This window comes from Lactuca sativa, chromosome 6, assembly GCF_002870075.4.
Source record: "Lactuca sativa cultivar Salinas chromosome 6, Lsat_Salinas_v11, whole genome shotgun sequence".
In the NCBI taxonomy this organism is placed as follows: Eukaryota; Viridiplantae; Streptophyta; class Magnoliopsida; order Asterales; family Asteraceae; genus Lactuca; species Lactuca sativa.
In genome coordinates, this window is record NC_056628.2 from 196,134,777 (window position 1) to 196,151,280 (window position 16,504).

The window sequence follows — 16,504 nt, forward strand, 5'->3', positions numbered from 1 at the left end:
CTAAGATACACACGGCGTGGAAACTAGCCGTAAATGGTTCAACCGTAGACATCCGTAGATGTGCATTTACCTCTGTTGCTAACAGCCGGGTTTAGGAATAGTTAGTCCCTTAAGTATACCTATAATGGTATCAACCGAAAACACCTGTAGATGTTCATTTACCTCTGTAGCTAACAGTGGTGATAGGAATGGTTAGTCCCACAAAGTATCCTTTGGTACTAGGATATAAAGTCCAATTTATCTCGTCGCTGATGTGATTGTATCACAAGGTAAAGATAAGAAGGAGAACTATATAACAGTATCTACACATATAATATGTAATAGTAACTCATCATATATTATCTACGTAAACATACTCATCTAAGCGTATCAATGTAAACGTATTCATGTAAACGTATCTATGTAAACATATTCATGTAAGCGTATCTATGTAAACGTATTCATGTAAGCGGAATCTCTGTAAGAGTATCCATATAAGTGTGTCCATGTAAGAGGAATCTCTGTAAGAGTATCCCTTCATATAGCATGTAGTCTAGACTCATGAATGAACTGGCTCTGGTGTAATTTCTTATAATAGGGATAGTGTTTTGTATGCCCTAAACTACTCCTATAATAGTTTAGTAGAATGTAATTGATGAGTGTCCAAGTAGGTTTATACACCCTTGCTACCCAAGAGCATCGAAACTGAATTAACTGATGGAACATTTAGGACTATATATGCACACATGATATATAACTAATATTTAAACGACCTCCTGACGGGTACCCGATATCCCACCAGACCACATCCAAATCGAGGAAATAGAAACAGGGTGGATAGCCTTCCTAAGTCTTTTAAACATTTCTTATATAACTATACATATAGAGACATGCAATTTATAATATAAAAGCATAAAAGAAGTTTTGTAAAACCATTGAAAAGTTTAATAAATAAGAATTTATGACTTGATGTCAGTTTATAAATCGATTCGAGAACCGTTTGACAAGACAATTTAAGTGTGAGAAAACCTTTTTTTGAAGCACAACTATAACAGATTCAAAAAGGAAACCTACTGTTTGTAAGACAGTTTCTAAAAGTGTTTTAACGTGTAAAAACATTTGTGAAAACTATTTGAAGTACATATGAAAATGTTCGTTTGTTCTTGTATATAAATGTATCTCCTTGAAATAGTATTTCTAGTATGTAAAAGTCCGTGATGTTCTCGTAAAACTATACCTATTATAGTTTTCTAAAAGTGTGTCTCATTTGTATAGTAATCCCTAGTGAAATGCTCACTTGTTATGAAAAGTATAATTTTTGTAGTGCCTAAGATGGACACATATACATATAGTATAAGTGGAGTGTTTGATTTATATATATATATATATATATATATATATATATATATATATATATATATATATATATATATATATATATATATATATATATATATATATATATATATATATATATCAACATTTTTCATTTCAAAAATACGATGTTATCGTGATATATTTTCCATTTGAAAGTTTCCCTATAATAGTTATAAATCACATATGATTCCGTTGATAAAAAGCGTATAATGAAACTTTATATAACACACGATAATAATCATGTGTTTTACTTGTATTCCCCCCTTAAAAGCATATAAAAGCATTTATAAAACATTTAAAAGTGTGGATTATAGGGGTATGAACTCACTTGATAGATTGAAGAAAGCGAGACGAAAACCGAGCAGAACTTCTACTCAAGCAAGCGGATTTCTCGGGATTCTCGGGAATCTCGGGAGCATAAAACTTCCTTCCTAACTTGGATATGAAAACCGGGACTTCGGGATGGCTCCTAGGGTTTAAACGCAGAGATTCGGCGCGAGAAAGGGAGGAATTGAGCAAAAATGGCCGGCTTCCTCGCACCCTTTATATAGGATTTGAATCCCTTGCGTACGCTGGGCGTACTGACGAGGGTACGCTGGGCGTACGCAATGTCATGGCTTACCGCATCCTCAGACAAAGCATCGAAGCGACGTGGACGGATTGAGGCCGAGCATCCGAGTACGCTGGGCGTAACCTAGATTGGTCCGATGACTCCTCCTTCGGATAATACCGGATTTTGAATTTAATTTATATTTTAATTATTTAGTAAACTTCAAATCTTGACTTTATTTTTAAATATTATATTTTAATAGGTCGGGACAGGAAAAGTCCGTTAAAGTTCGATAACTTCTTCATCCGACGTCCGTTTCCGTCAGACTTTTTACCATTGCGCTTCTATTGTTGAGACCTTCTATGCTCATTTAGTTTGTGTCGGCTAAAATTCTCTTGATCTCTATTTCGAGTTTTTAGCTGTCTACTGTTATATCCGTAACTTAGAATAATCATAACTTCCTCATACGAAGTTAGATTTGGACGTTCTTTTCATGTACGTTTACGGTTTAATGATATCCAAAACTTTCATTTAGATACCTAAGGATAAAAAATTATTGTATTGAAACTTCGCGTTTTACGTCTATCATTGTTGCCGGTTTTTCTGAGAATCTTCGGTTGGTCATAACTTCTTCGTTATAACTCGGATTCTAGGGTTCTTTATATGTACGAAAACCTTGATACGATTCCTACTACTTTATTTAACCCAAATAAGATTTTAGGAAAGTTAAATTTTGACTTAAATTTGACTTGTGATTCATTATATTGTCTCGAAATATCGGGTTGTCACATCATCCCCCCGTTAGATGGAATTTCGTCCCGAAATTAGAGTTCATGCAACGGATATAAGTTTTATTTGCTTCTCGTGTTCTTAAGTGAACTCGGTTCCACGCTTGGCATTCTAGCAAACCTTTCACTATCGGGATACGACTTTGCTTCTTTCGTTTGACTTCACTGGCATGATAACTCCTCTTGGTAGAAAGTATGTTGAATGTTTTTCACTTCCGGGCTTGTAGTGACAATGTGTGCAAGGAATGTGCGATATTCCTTTCGTAAGTGATTTTAAGCTTGAATACACGAAATGATGCGAAGGTTCGTTCTTGATTTTCCTCCACAAATAACAAGAGGTTCTTTGATAGGGCGGTTAAGATGAACTGCTTTCCCAAAGCGTTTGGTATCGGCTTAATGTAGAATCAACCAATTCATACTGATTAAGACGTCAAAACCTTGTGGTTGATTAGATGTCATGAAGATCTAAAAGAAAGTATGATTACTCCCGAATTAAGGAAAAGGATAGGTATTGCTAAGTTTGTTCACACGGAAGCACGATCACTCTCAGTCTTGGGCAGTCTTCGTCTTGAAGTTCATAGTAGAACCCATACCAGGTTCATCAATCACAGTCTCGGGTATACGAGTCGTATATAATTAAAATTGAAACTGTGGGTCTTTGGATTGAACTTGACGTACTGCACGAGTGGTACTCCGGGGAGGTTTGTTGAATTTTTCTTCGGAAAGGATAAGAAACATGAGGTGCTCTATGCACGAGTACTTCGGTGTTCTGGAATGACGGCTTTGCTAGAAAGACGATTTCGGAGGAAGAGATGTACGTATGAAGATGTTTTTGTTAGGATCAAATTGAATCAAGTCGTATGCTAATGTCGGAATCATAAGGAAACTTAAAGACATTAGATTTGAACATAAGATGTTTACAGACAAAACACAACCGTGCAACCATCAACAGAGTTACAGTACTTTAGACTACTACAAGACTATTTCTGCGAATAAGGTATACTACATAAGGAAAGTATACACAACACGAGCATCCCTATACCGACGGGATCCCGCAAAAGATAAGACTCTGGTTGCACTAGTTTTGGATGGTTTATAAGTCTGTTACAACGAAACGCCTGAATTACATTAACGTGGGTTCGGAGTAGGTTCTCCTGCAGCTGTGATCCTGAGAATCCTACCGTCTGCGCCAGAGTTCTTTGTTATAGGGCAATCCTTCTTGAGGTGCCCTATCTCCCCGCATTGGTGGCATGACTGGATAGTACTAGCCTTGGTGGCGGGAGTGAGGTGTTTAGCCAGTGTTATGTGGACACGAGTGCCTTCCTCACTACACCACCTTGGAAATTGCTTCCTAAAGCGTTCTGCAGGAGTTGCCACTTGTTGTTGTGGCATGGCAAGTATTTGGGATCTCTTGCGCTCTTTTAGGGCTTGACGATATCGTCTCTTCCTTTCGGTATTACAGCTTCGCAAGTCTATGACTGTTGCCATTTGTTGGTTTCCCGGATTGGTACTATAATCGGAACTCTCGACTCCTTTGTCAGTCTTGTTTGTGTTGCCGGAGTTGATGTGTGTAAGGAAGGTTGTCACAGCAGTTGCTACCACAACTTGTAACGTAGTGGCATCGATATGGAGGATAGAGGTTTCGTTGCTCGGCTGATTGATTCCGGATGACTACATGATTCTGCAACACAAAAGATAAAGATTTTGTGAGCGATTTTGGTTGACTCTAAATGTACTTCGATCGCTTAAGTAACGAGTAAGAGTATGTTCTTGAAAGTTTGACCTACATCCCTATGATCCAGTCCTAGTATAGATTTGAAGTATGTTCATGATGGTTTGACCTACATCCCTATGATGCAGTCCTAGTACAGAGTAGAAGTATGTTTGTAGAAGGGTCTTAAGACGTTTGTCATTCAAGCCGAGGTATCGCTGGTTGGTGAATAACATGATCCAACCACTAAAAGAGGCTTGGAAATGTCTCCGGAGTTAATTTACTATAGTCTAATGACTTGACTAAAGCATGTTTCAAATAGACTCCAATGAAAGTATGATGAGAGTATTTGAACAAGGAGTGACACGGAAGTTAGCCGACCGTCAATATCTTTGATATTCATGACATAAAAGTTCGGGAAAATGACCTTGTAAAAGGTCTTACATCATATCCATAGAAGATAGTTCTTGACATCATAAAGGCCTAACCAAATGTACTTACAGTACAAGATAATTTCATAGAAAATGCCACATTGGGCATAGACAGAAAATGATTCCTTTTTACAAGGAAATAAAGTAAGGCATTTACTACTGGAGACGATCACCCTTATGGTGAACCCTTAGTTCGGCTAGTTGACGTTCAATATCAAGCAGGTATCTTTCGTACACTTTATTGCGTACTTGGAGCTCTATGAATTCGGCTCGGTTTTCAGCTAGTGCTTGCAGCAGGGTCTCATTGTTTCTCTCGGATCTCTCACGAGCATCTTCCAGACGAATGGTGCGGAGGGTATGCATTCTCGCATTGGTATTAACCTCTTCGATACGTTGGAGAGCCGACCTGCCCTGAATTTTGTTTCGGGCAACTCTACGGATTAGGATTGGTAGAACTCTGTCTGCTGAGCTCCCTTCGTTTACGTCGTAGAAGCTTTGGTCTCCATTAAACGACATAGGTTGATCTTGCTCTTCGCTCCATGTTTCCACACATTCTACGCAAGGAGGCGTCGGTCCATAAAAAGCGGGACGAGGGTTAGGATATGAAACTAAAGCCATCGGGGTAGGTTCTCTACTTCAGGTTCGGAGTCAGACCCTTCAGCAAAGCCTTCAGCTTGCTGACAATCCATAAGGATTTGGTGATCAATCACTGGATCCTCTCCGAGTCATCCAACATTGTCGTGGTTAGGGTAGTACGGGCTGCCGTGGGGATGGAGTCCAGCCATGTTATCTACGCGAGAATTGGGGTCAGGAAATAATTATTAGACGAACTATCTAGATAATTATTAGAAAATCTTCATCAGTTACATCGCTATTTGTAAAGTGCATACCAGTCATATGTAATCAACACAGGATAGGCTTTCGAATAAGTGACCTTAACTCCAAATTCACAAGGTATAAGGGTAAAGCAAAAATTTCACCGATTCCAAGGCTATAACATCCTAGCTACATATAGCCTTAGTGTATCCACTTAGTAACTATTAACTTTGTAATGAAGATCCTTTTTAGTTCTCAAGTAAGTAATTATGGTAACCCAAAATACCCCTATGGTATTTTTAGACTTCGGTTCTGTTATAATGTTCTCATTGTGATAATGTTGGTAAGTTTTTAGACTTGTTGCCATATCACAACCATTCTTGGGCATGTGCTAATCACTCCTCGGACCAGCATAGTTGATCAGGCTATGCCATTCCCAAGACTGACTATACATCCCCAAGCTTACTTGTGATATTCAACAATCGTAATACTTTTGTTCTTGTCGTTGTGACACCGATTTTAGTATGAATGCAGGCACGTATACTTACTTAAATATTTTATTATTTAAAAGTATAAACTCTAAATCAGAGTATTTTTAATCCCATTGTATTTATAGTTAGTATATCTTTTATGGGTTGATATACTCAATTCACTATAAACAATGCTCTGATACCAATCTGTCACACCCCAAAACCGAGAATGGCGGAAATGTTATGGGGCGGAGGATGTCATGTATATATCACAACAATGTAAAGTCGTAAACAAGCAACAACATCATCCATTGCATTAATAGAATAATTCAGCTTACAAATGTGATCTTTCATAGTATAAAACAACATAATGAATACTCAATTTAAAAGACGAGTCTTGACTGCTCCGTCTGCTCTAAACCTTGCATCGGTACCTGTCTATTTGTAACCTGAGAATACAAGTTATTTTGAAAGCGAGTATCAGAAATAAAGCTGGTGAATTCATAAGTATTTTAACGTTATTGCTTTCAAAAGTTGTTATGAAATACTGGTGAATATTTGATGAAACATTTACTATAAGTATGAAAACCCTAGAAAATCCAATATTTCCTACTAGTATAAAAAGTAGTCTTCTACCAAGACCCGAATGTTTTAAAAGTAGTCTTTAACCAAGACCTGACTGTTTTGAAAGTATGCATCACTTGAAAATGTGACGGTTTTTCCCTGTTTAACTATTATTATAAAACTAAAAAAAATATATAATAAGTTATGTTGTATCCTTTGGTACTAAGATACACACGGCGTGGAAACTAGCCGTAAATGGTTCAACCGTAGACATCCGTAGATGTGCATTTACCTCTGTTGCTAACAGCCGGGTTTAGGAATAGTTAGTCCCTTAAGTATACCTATAATGGTATCAACCGAAAACACCCGTAGATGTTCATTTACCTCTGTAGCTAACAGTGGTGATAGGAATGGTTAGTCCCACAAAGTATCCTTTGGTACTAGGATATAAAGTCCAATTTATCTCGTCGCTGATGTGATTGTATCACAAGGTAAAGATAAGAAGGAGAACTATATAACAGTATCTACACATATAATATGTAATAGTAACTCATCATATATTATCTACGTAAACATACTCATCTAAGCGTATCAATGTAAACGTATTCATGTAAGCGTATCTATGTAAACGTATTCATGTAAGCGGAATCTCTGTAAGAGTATCCATATAAGTGTGTCCATGTAAGATGAATCTCTGTAAGAATATCCCTTCATATAGCATGTAGTCTAGACTCATGAATGAACTGACTCTGGTGTAATTTCTTGTAATAGGGATAATGTTTTGTATGCCCTAAACTATTCCTATAATAGTTTACTAGAATGTAATTGATGAGTGTCCAAGTAGGTTTATACACCCTTGCTACCCAAGAGCATCGAAACTGAATTAACTGATGGAACATTTATGACTATATATGCACACATGATATATAACTAATATTTAAACGACCTTCTGACGGGTACCCGATATCCCACCAGACCACATCCAAATCGAGGAAATAGAAACAGGGTGGATAGCCTTCCTATGTCTTTTAAACATTTCTTATATAACTATACATATAGAGACATGCAATTTATAATATAAAAGCATAAAAGAAGTTTTGTAAAACCATTGAAAAGTTTAATAAATAAGAATTTATGACTTGATGTCAGTTTATAAATCGATTCGAGAACCGTTTGACAAGACAATTTAAGTGTGAGAAAACCTCTGTTTGAAGAACAACTATAACAGATTCAAAAAGGAAACCTACAGTTTGTAAGACAGTTTCTAAAAGTGTTTTAACGTGTAAAAACATTTTTGAAAACTATTTGAAGTACATATGAAAATGTTCGTTTGTTCTTGTATATAAATGTATCTCCTTGAAATAGTATTTCTAGTATGTAAAAGTTTGTGATGTTCTCGTAAAACTATACCTATTATAGTTTTCTAAAAGTATGTCTCGTTTGTATAGTAATCCCTAGTGAAATGCTCACTTGTTATGAAAAGTATAATTTTTGTAGTGCCTAAGATGGACACATATACATATAGTATAAGTGGAGTGTTTGATTTATACATACATATATATATATATATATATATATATATACATATATATATATATATATATATATATATATATATATCAACATTTTTCATTTCAAAAATATGATGTTATCGTGATATATTTTCCAGTTGAAAGTTTCCCTATAATAGTTATAAATCACATATGATTCCGTTGATAAAATGCATATAATGAAACTTTATATAACACATAATAATAATCGTGTGTTTTACTTGTATTCCCCCCTTAAAATCATATAAAAGCATTTATAAAACATTTAAAAGTGTAGATTATAGGGGTATGAACTCACTTGATAGATTGAAGAAAGCGAGATGAAAACCGAGCAGAACTTCTACTCAAGCAAGCGGATTTCTCGGGATTCTCGGGAATCTCGGGAGCATAAAACTTCTTTCCTAACTTGGATATGAAAACCGGGACTTCGGGATGGCTCTGAGGGTTTAAACGCAGAGCTTCGGCGCGAGAAAGGGAGGAATTGAGCAAAAATGGCCGGCATCCTTGCACCCTTTATATAGGGTTTGAATCCCTTGCGTACGCTGGGCGTACTGACGAGGGTACGCTGGGCGTATGCAAGGTCATGGCTTACCGCATCCTCAGGCAAAGCATCGAAGCAACGTGGATGGATTGAGGCCGAGCATCCGAGTACGCTGGGCGTAACCTGGATTGGTTCGATGACTCCTCCTTCGGATAATACTGGATTTTGAATTTAATTTATATTTTAATTATTTAGTAAATTTCAAAAATTCATATCTTTCTCATACGTACTCCGTTTTCAACGTTCTTTATATCCACGCGAAGGTGAGACTACGATCTACAACTTTTGTTTAGACTCCATCAGCAAATCTTGACTTTATTTTTAAATATTATATTTTAATAGGTCGGGACAAGAAAAGTCCGTTAAAGTTCGATAACTTCTTCATCCGACGTCCGTTTCCATCAGACTTTTTACCGTTGCGCTTCTATTGTTGAGACCTTCGATTCTCATTTAGTTTGTGTCGGATAAAAGTCTCTCGATCTCTATTTCGTGTTTTTAGTTGTCTACTGTTATATCCGTAACTTAGAAAAATCATAACTTCCTCATACGAAGTCAGATTTGGACGTTCTTTTCATGTACGTTTACGGTTTAATGATATCCAAAACTTTCATTTAGATACCTAAGGCTAAAAAATTATTGTATTGAAACTTTGCATTTTATGTCTATCAGTGTTGCTGGTTTTGCCGAGAATCTTCGGTTGGTCATAACTTCTTCGTTATAACTCGGATTCTAGCGTTCTTTATATGTACGAAAACCTTGATACGATTCCTACTACTTTATTTAACCCAAATAAGATTTTAGGAAAGTTAAATTTTGACTTAAATTTGACTTGTGATTCATCATATTGTCTCGAAATATCAGGTTGTCACAACATCTCATCATTCCAGGGCTTTTTCATCTCCTCGTCCGCCACATACTGCGGAACAAGAAGGACCCTCTCCCAAAACATAGCGGTGATATCCATCACCGTCTCAGTCGTCTGCCAGAGGTCCTAGAACTTCCTAGCAAGTTGGATCACCTCAATCACAGGTGCAAACTCGGCCCTGAACCTGGCCGAAAAGTCACTCCAAGTCATCGCATCTAAATCTACATCATCTCGAATGGCATGTTCTTCCTCCTCCCACCAGTCACGTGCCCTGTCCTTCAGAAGACATGAAGCAATTCGTACCTTGTCCCCCTCAGGACATAGACTCGTACGGAAGGCGATGGCGACATCAGCCAACCACCAGCTGCTAGCAATGGGGTCCCGGGCCCCATGATAGTCTGGTGTTCCACAAGCTCGGAACTCCCTGAAAGGGATCGTGCGTTCCCTTAGCATGGCCGCCATCTCGGTGCGGAATGCACCCAACCTCTCATCAAGTATTTGTTGGATTAGATGTCTAAGCCCATAACTATTATTGGTATGTACTTGACCCGAGAGTAGCATGGTCCATTTGGGTTTCATATCATCAGGGCAATTTGTTAGGATGGACTTTTGAGAGAAGATGTTATATATGATTTATTAATATATTATAAGTTATAATATATTAATATGAAATCATATGAGTTAATTATTATTGATCAATAATTAATTCAGAGATTAATTTGGTGATCAAAAGAGACTAATTAAATCTATGGGGACTAATTATGTTAATTAGTTATATTTATATCTGTTGGGCTTATGATCTATATTGGACCAACTTTATGTATGGATACATAAAGAGTTGGGCCTCATGAACCATGGATCATTAAACCCATGGGTATGGATCTAGGTTATGGGTTATACCGATGACTCTTGGATTCCTCACACATATAAATAGATGCTTCTAGCCCAAAAAACGTGAGCTACTCTAGTCTTAGAGTTCATGGAGTTTTTGGGGCATGGAGATTCTCTCTCAAGCTCATTCTTTGACCATAATGTGTTGTGATTCCACTTGAGGCTTCCACACTATTGGGGCTAAGCTCTTAAGGGTAGATGCATCAAGACTTCAAGCTCCTCCATAAGGTATGTTATCCTAACTAGATGCTGGTGTAGTATATGATATTTGCATGGTAGTATAGGGTAATACCTTGGAAACTCCATATTTGCATGTATAAGAGAGAAAACATTGATCCAAGGTATTTAGGGTTGCATGTACACCTTAAGAGTGTTAAAATGCTCAAAACCCAATAGTGGTATTAGAGCCTAGGCTTGTTTTCAATTATACTTGATGCAAAGTGCTGAGAAAATCGATTTTCTGGTTGTTTGGGAATTGGACTTGCCGAGTCCACTGATGAACTCGCCGAGTCCATGAAGAAAATCATCCTACTCGTCGAGTAGGTTCACACACTAGACGAGTAGGAGCCCCTGACAGCATATTTTCGACTTTTAAGGCTGGAATTGGACTAGAATCATTACCCTAAGCTGTTTTTGAACCTATAAACCTGTTTTTCATGTGGTAATGATCATTCTAATCCAATTCAAAAGATAATTGTCAAAAGTTTCATGTTTTTTATTAGTTTAATGATTAGGCTAATTACATGAAAATTTCTTTATTTGAATTGTCTTGTTCATATGAGTTTAATCAAGATTATGAATATTGCTAGACATGTTTGTGATAGTTGTTTTCAATCCAAATTAATCTAAAAGTTATTCATAATATATGTTTTTGTAATTTTTCCTCAAGTGATATGAAGAGTCTCATTAAAATGTTATTAAAACCATAGGTTAAGAAACATGAAGAGTCTTTTTGTCATAAATAGTTTTATGAACTCCATAACTTGTCCTCAAGTTATGGATGTTCAAGAGTCTCTTCATTAAAGTTTTTTAAAACCTTAATTAAACTCATAAGTTATGAAAATCTAAGAGTTTTGAAAAGTTTCAAAACTTGCCCTCAAGTTTTGGAATTTGCAAAGTTACCTCCCCATGTATACCTTAATTCCAAATTAAACCTTAGAATTTTAACAGTTTAAAATTCAACCTTATACTATTATAATATTAAAAGTTAATGGTTATATATATATGTATAAGATAAAGTCAATCTTACCGTTAGTAGGCCTCATTCATGAAGCCAATCTCTAAGGGGGGGGGGGGGTATAAGGTTACTGCCTATAAAATGGTAGTTTAATGGGTGTCCACTCTCACCCACCGCTTCCTTGACTGGTGGAGGGTCGTTAGCTGAACGGGTAGTAAAGGACTATAATTCTGCCTTCATTAAAAGTATAATGATAAATACTAAGTAACTAAACACTTATAAATTCCCAATCTTAGTTACTTTGGAAAATGTGAATTTGGTGCTAACCCATGAAATTACACTTTGCACCCTTGTTAAGTCGTTAGTGGAGCGTGTGTAGTTAACTGGCACAGTAACATGGGACTGACAATGTGTGGCAAAGGGCGACTTAAGTTTTATCATAGATCGGTGGAGCGTGTGTGGTTAACAGGCACATCGATTAGGTGATAAAATTAAGGGCACCAAGTCAATTTGCATGGTTATTCACACCTTGTTTGTGATCCTCGGCATCCCAGTCACAAACTTGAGAGGGCACAATTGAGATTCAAACATGCCATTAAAAGTTCAATGTATCTCAAAAGATGTAGGAGTTTAAAATCCAATTAAAACTTAATTCAATTTCCTTTTTCATGGAGGAAATTGGTAAATCGTCATTTACCTACCTTCAAATATTTTATAACTTGGATTACGGCATCCCTCTTCCAAGGTATATAATAGTGTGTTAGGTCCTAACCTTAATATTTCATATTGGGTGTTATATTAAGGACTTTAAATCAACTAAACTTGAATTTCTCCCATTATAGAGGTCTAGTTAAGACAACTATGGCCTTCCCAAATCTTTAGGAACAAGCTATCCTATTGAAGATGATATCCCACATGGCAATCAAGGTGAAAGATTAATCCCTTTTTTGTGCATTAATGGGACTGGAAATCATGCTTCACTTCCTCCACCTCCTCCAATTATTCTCCCTATCCCAGAAGATCAAATACTTGAAAAGATCAAGGTCACTCAAACCCTATTGGCAGGTCGGATGTCGAAGTCTCGAGGTAGCTGGTTGTTGACTTGGTTCTTCAGTCACACTCTGATGACAGATCAAGACATGACCCTTAATGATCTTACCTATTTGCTTGATGCTGCTAAATTAGCAATGATTTGGGACACTGGTAAAGCAAAACTTGATTGTAAGATCAACTTCCCAAACTTCCATGGACATTGATAATGGTAACATTAGAAGTCAAGAAAAACTTTCTATTCCCAATGGAAAGGGATCGGTCATGGTCAAGTCATTTGACCTAATGGTAAAGAGAAAGGATAAGTCTGAGATAGTCTCATGTACTATTTCCAAAGAGTCCATATGTTTCTTTTGCCAAAAGAAGGGGCATTGGTTGTGAAGCTGCCAGATTTACCTAAAAGATCTGGTAAAGTCAAAAGTTTGACTCTACTTCAGGTAAAGTCCATTATCTAACTCTATGAAGTCTCTTTTGGATATTCTTAATACATGATGTAATGTAATTACATTTTGATTTTTTGGAAGAATCAAAGGAAACCTGAAAAAGGGTATGTTGATTCTGATCGTGAAGACGGATTTCAATCGCATGGTTCGGTGATCAGAATTATGAGCTGCTGCTTAAAGAGTTATGATAGATTGCTTAGGAATAGATAACAACATGTTTTTCATATGTATTTGCATTGTAAGGATAAGTTTTTCCGCAAGTTTTAAAATAAAAGAAAAAGGTTTTTATTTTATTTATTTTAAGCATGCTTACAATGGCATTTATGAAAAATTGTAGTTTATATGATTTCATTGATAGCGATATTGGAAAATGGATTTGATTCTTTCATTTATGGTAGTGTCATAATTTACCAAATAAGGAAAGATTCTCATCACCCAAGTTTCAGTTGGATAGAAACTTGGAATCATGCAAGTTGTACTGTGTGATGAATGAGAATTTTCATCTTTGGGAAATTAAGACTAAGACCTTGTTCACATGTATGTGTGAATCGAGTGAAGGACTAAAGGAATGGGTACACTTGGTTGTGCGCTGATCAGGTTCACCACAAAGTTCAATACGATTATCCATTATGATTTACTAAAGTTTAGTAAATATGGTTATGCTTACAAGTTTAAGTGTAATTCTGAAACATTGGAAAAGTTTCAATGTATGGCAAAACGGATAAGAAGAATCAAATAAGGCAGAAAGATAAAAGTTTCTCCAATCTGAAGAGATGGGAGAATACTTGTCACACCCTAAAAACCAAAGGCGGAAACATTTCTGGGGTTGACTCCATGTTGAGTATCAAATCCAATGTACATAGTAATCACAGTAAACAACCATTACATTACATATATTTGAAAGTTTACATTTGTTTTAAAAGTAAATTGTACAAGTGTTATACATATATCATATAAACAAAAGTTGAGACGAGTCTTCTGAACACTCCGTCTTCACCAAAAGATATCACCGGGTACCTGTCTAATGTGGACCTGAGAATACAAGCAGTTTGAAAATCATCATAAATCTGGTGAGTTCATAAGCGGTTTTGTTTTATGAAAATGTATCGGTTTCCTTTAGTTTTTCGAAAAGATTTGTTATCCAAGAAAATCCCGTATTTTCTTATGTAAAGTTAGTTTGGTTATCTTTCATTACAGTTCAATTACACGATATATGTTAACCCCAGGAAAATCCCATATTTTCCTAAATGCAAGATTGATTGAATAAAACAGAGTATAGTTCAATACACAAAACTATATATTGAAAATCATGGGATTACTATCCCGAATTAGATATGAAATACTTTAATATACACTAATTGTAATTAGAAAGTAGTTTGAAAATCTTGGGATTATCATCCCGAACTAGTTACATGATAGTTTGATATACTTGAAATTATAGATTGAAAACCATGGGACTACTATCCCGAACTAGATATAAGATTGTTTGATAAAACCATGGGATCACTATCCCGAACTAGGTATAAGATAGATGGATAAAGCCATGGGATTATTATCCCGTACTAGATATAGTTTCAAACCATGGGATTACCATCCCGTATAAGATATAGATTGAAATCATGGGACTATCATCCCGTACTAGATATAAGATATATACATACTGAAAACCATGGGAATAACATCCCGCACAAGATATAAGTTGAATAGACTAAAAACCATGGGACTACCATCCCGAACTAGATATAAATTCTAAAATCGAAGCTGTGAATAAACTTATATTAATACATATTGTGAGTCGGGTAACCATGCTGATACGACAACGAGACCTCCTTGATGTTTGTCAGACGTCGGACGATATCCAGAATTTGTCACCCCAGGCGTGCCTGCCTAACTGTAGCTAGCAGTTAAGGTGTGGGATTGTCAGTCCCGAATAGATCTATTCACAAATTCCTCGCTCTCCCTCCAGGAGACTCTGGTTACACTTCCGGGGAGGATTTACTGATCATCCATAAAGGGTAGTGACTATTCACAAACTAGTACTAAACTATTCACAGGATTTTCATACGATATCAAACATACAAAGATTATGAAACTTAATATAGTGAAAATGGATACATACAGAGAAACTATCTGGCAATACATTCAATTGATACGGAGATAAACTGAATCCGACATAGTTTATCTAATAAATTTATATAGATATCAGTACATGATAAAATGAACACTAAAGAATTCCCAAATTATTCCCATAATAATTTGATTAGTTTGGTTATTTTCTTAACTAAAATCCATTTAGTTGTAATTGGTAAATCATTCCTTATGCTCAGCATAATACATAAGGAGTAAAAGAGTTTAATAATTTGCCAGATATTATTAGAAACATATCAATGTTACGATTTGAAAACAGTTATAGTTTGCTTGTATTCCCCCCCTAAAAACATTGAAAACACAGAAAAGGCGTAGGGGTATGAACTCACCAGACGAGAAATGTGACGATTTCGGATGTTAGACGTTGGTCTGGGGCTTGCAAACGCACGAGGTTCCTAAGTATAATGTAAAGATGTACATTTGTATCTAATTAGGACTGAGATTGATTATTTGATAGGGACAATTACTTCTAGTCGCAAAAACACCCCGATACAAGTGTTTGGAGGGACCCGGGTGGCATTTGGGGACACATTAAGCTAGGATAATGACTTGGGACCTCAAGAGTAAACTCCTTAGGGAGTTTACGGCCCTAATGACCACCTCCCCATGAGTTTACGGTCGTAAACTCATGGTGGGGTGATTTATGGGCAAAAATGGCTTAAATCACTTAAGGGAATTTTTCTAGGTTTGGTTCAAAGTCTTGGAATGGATTTTAAACATCAAATTGACTTATTTATGGGAGTTTACGGCCTAGCATGGACTCATGGCCGTAAACTCCTAAATACTCATGAAAATTATGTTAATTGGTTCCAAAACAAATCACATGTGATTGCTAAATTTATTCCAAGGCCTTACATGCATTTCCTTGAAATTTTGGAGGGGTTTTTGGAGTTTACGGCCTATGAGACCCCCCTCATGGCCGTAAACTCTCCTAGAGAGTTATTCAAGATGTTTTAAGGCTAAAAACGTGTTTGTAAGGTCTTCTAAAATTCATTCCAAGGCTTTAGGGGTGATTTAGTGGCTTTCTAACACCTTTAAAGGAGTTTACACCCCAAAATGAAGAGTTTACGGCCCAAGCACAAGCCTTGGACGTAAACTCTCAATTATCCTTCAAATAATGTGTTTCAAGTGTCCCAAGGCTAAAACCAATATT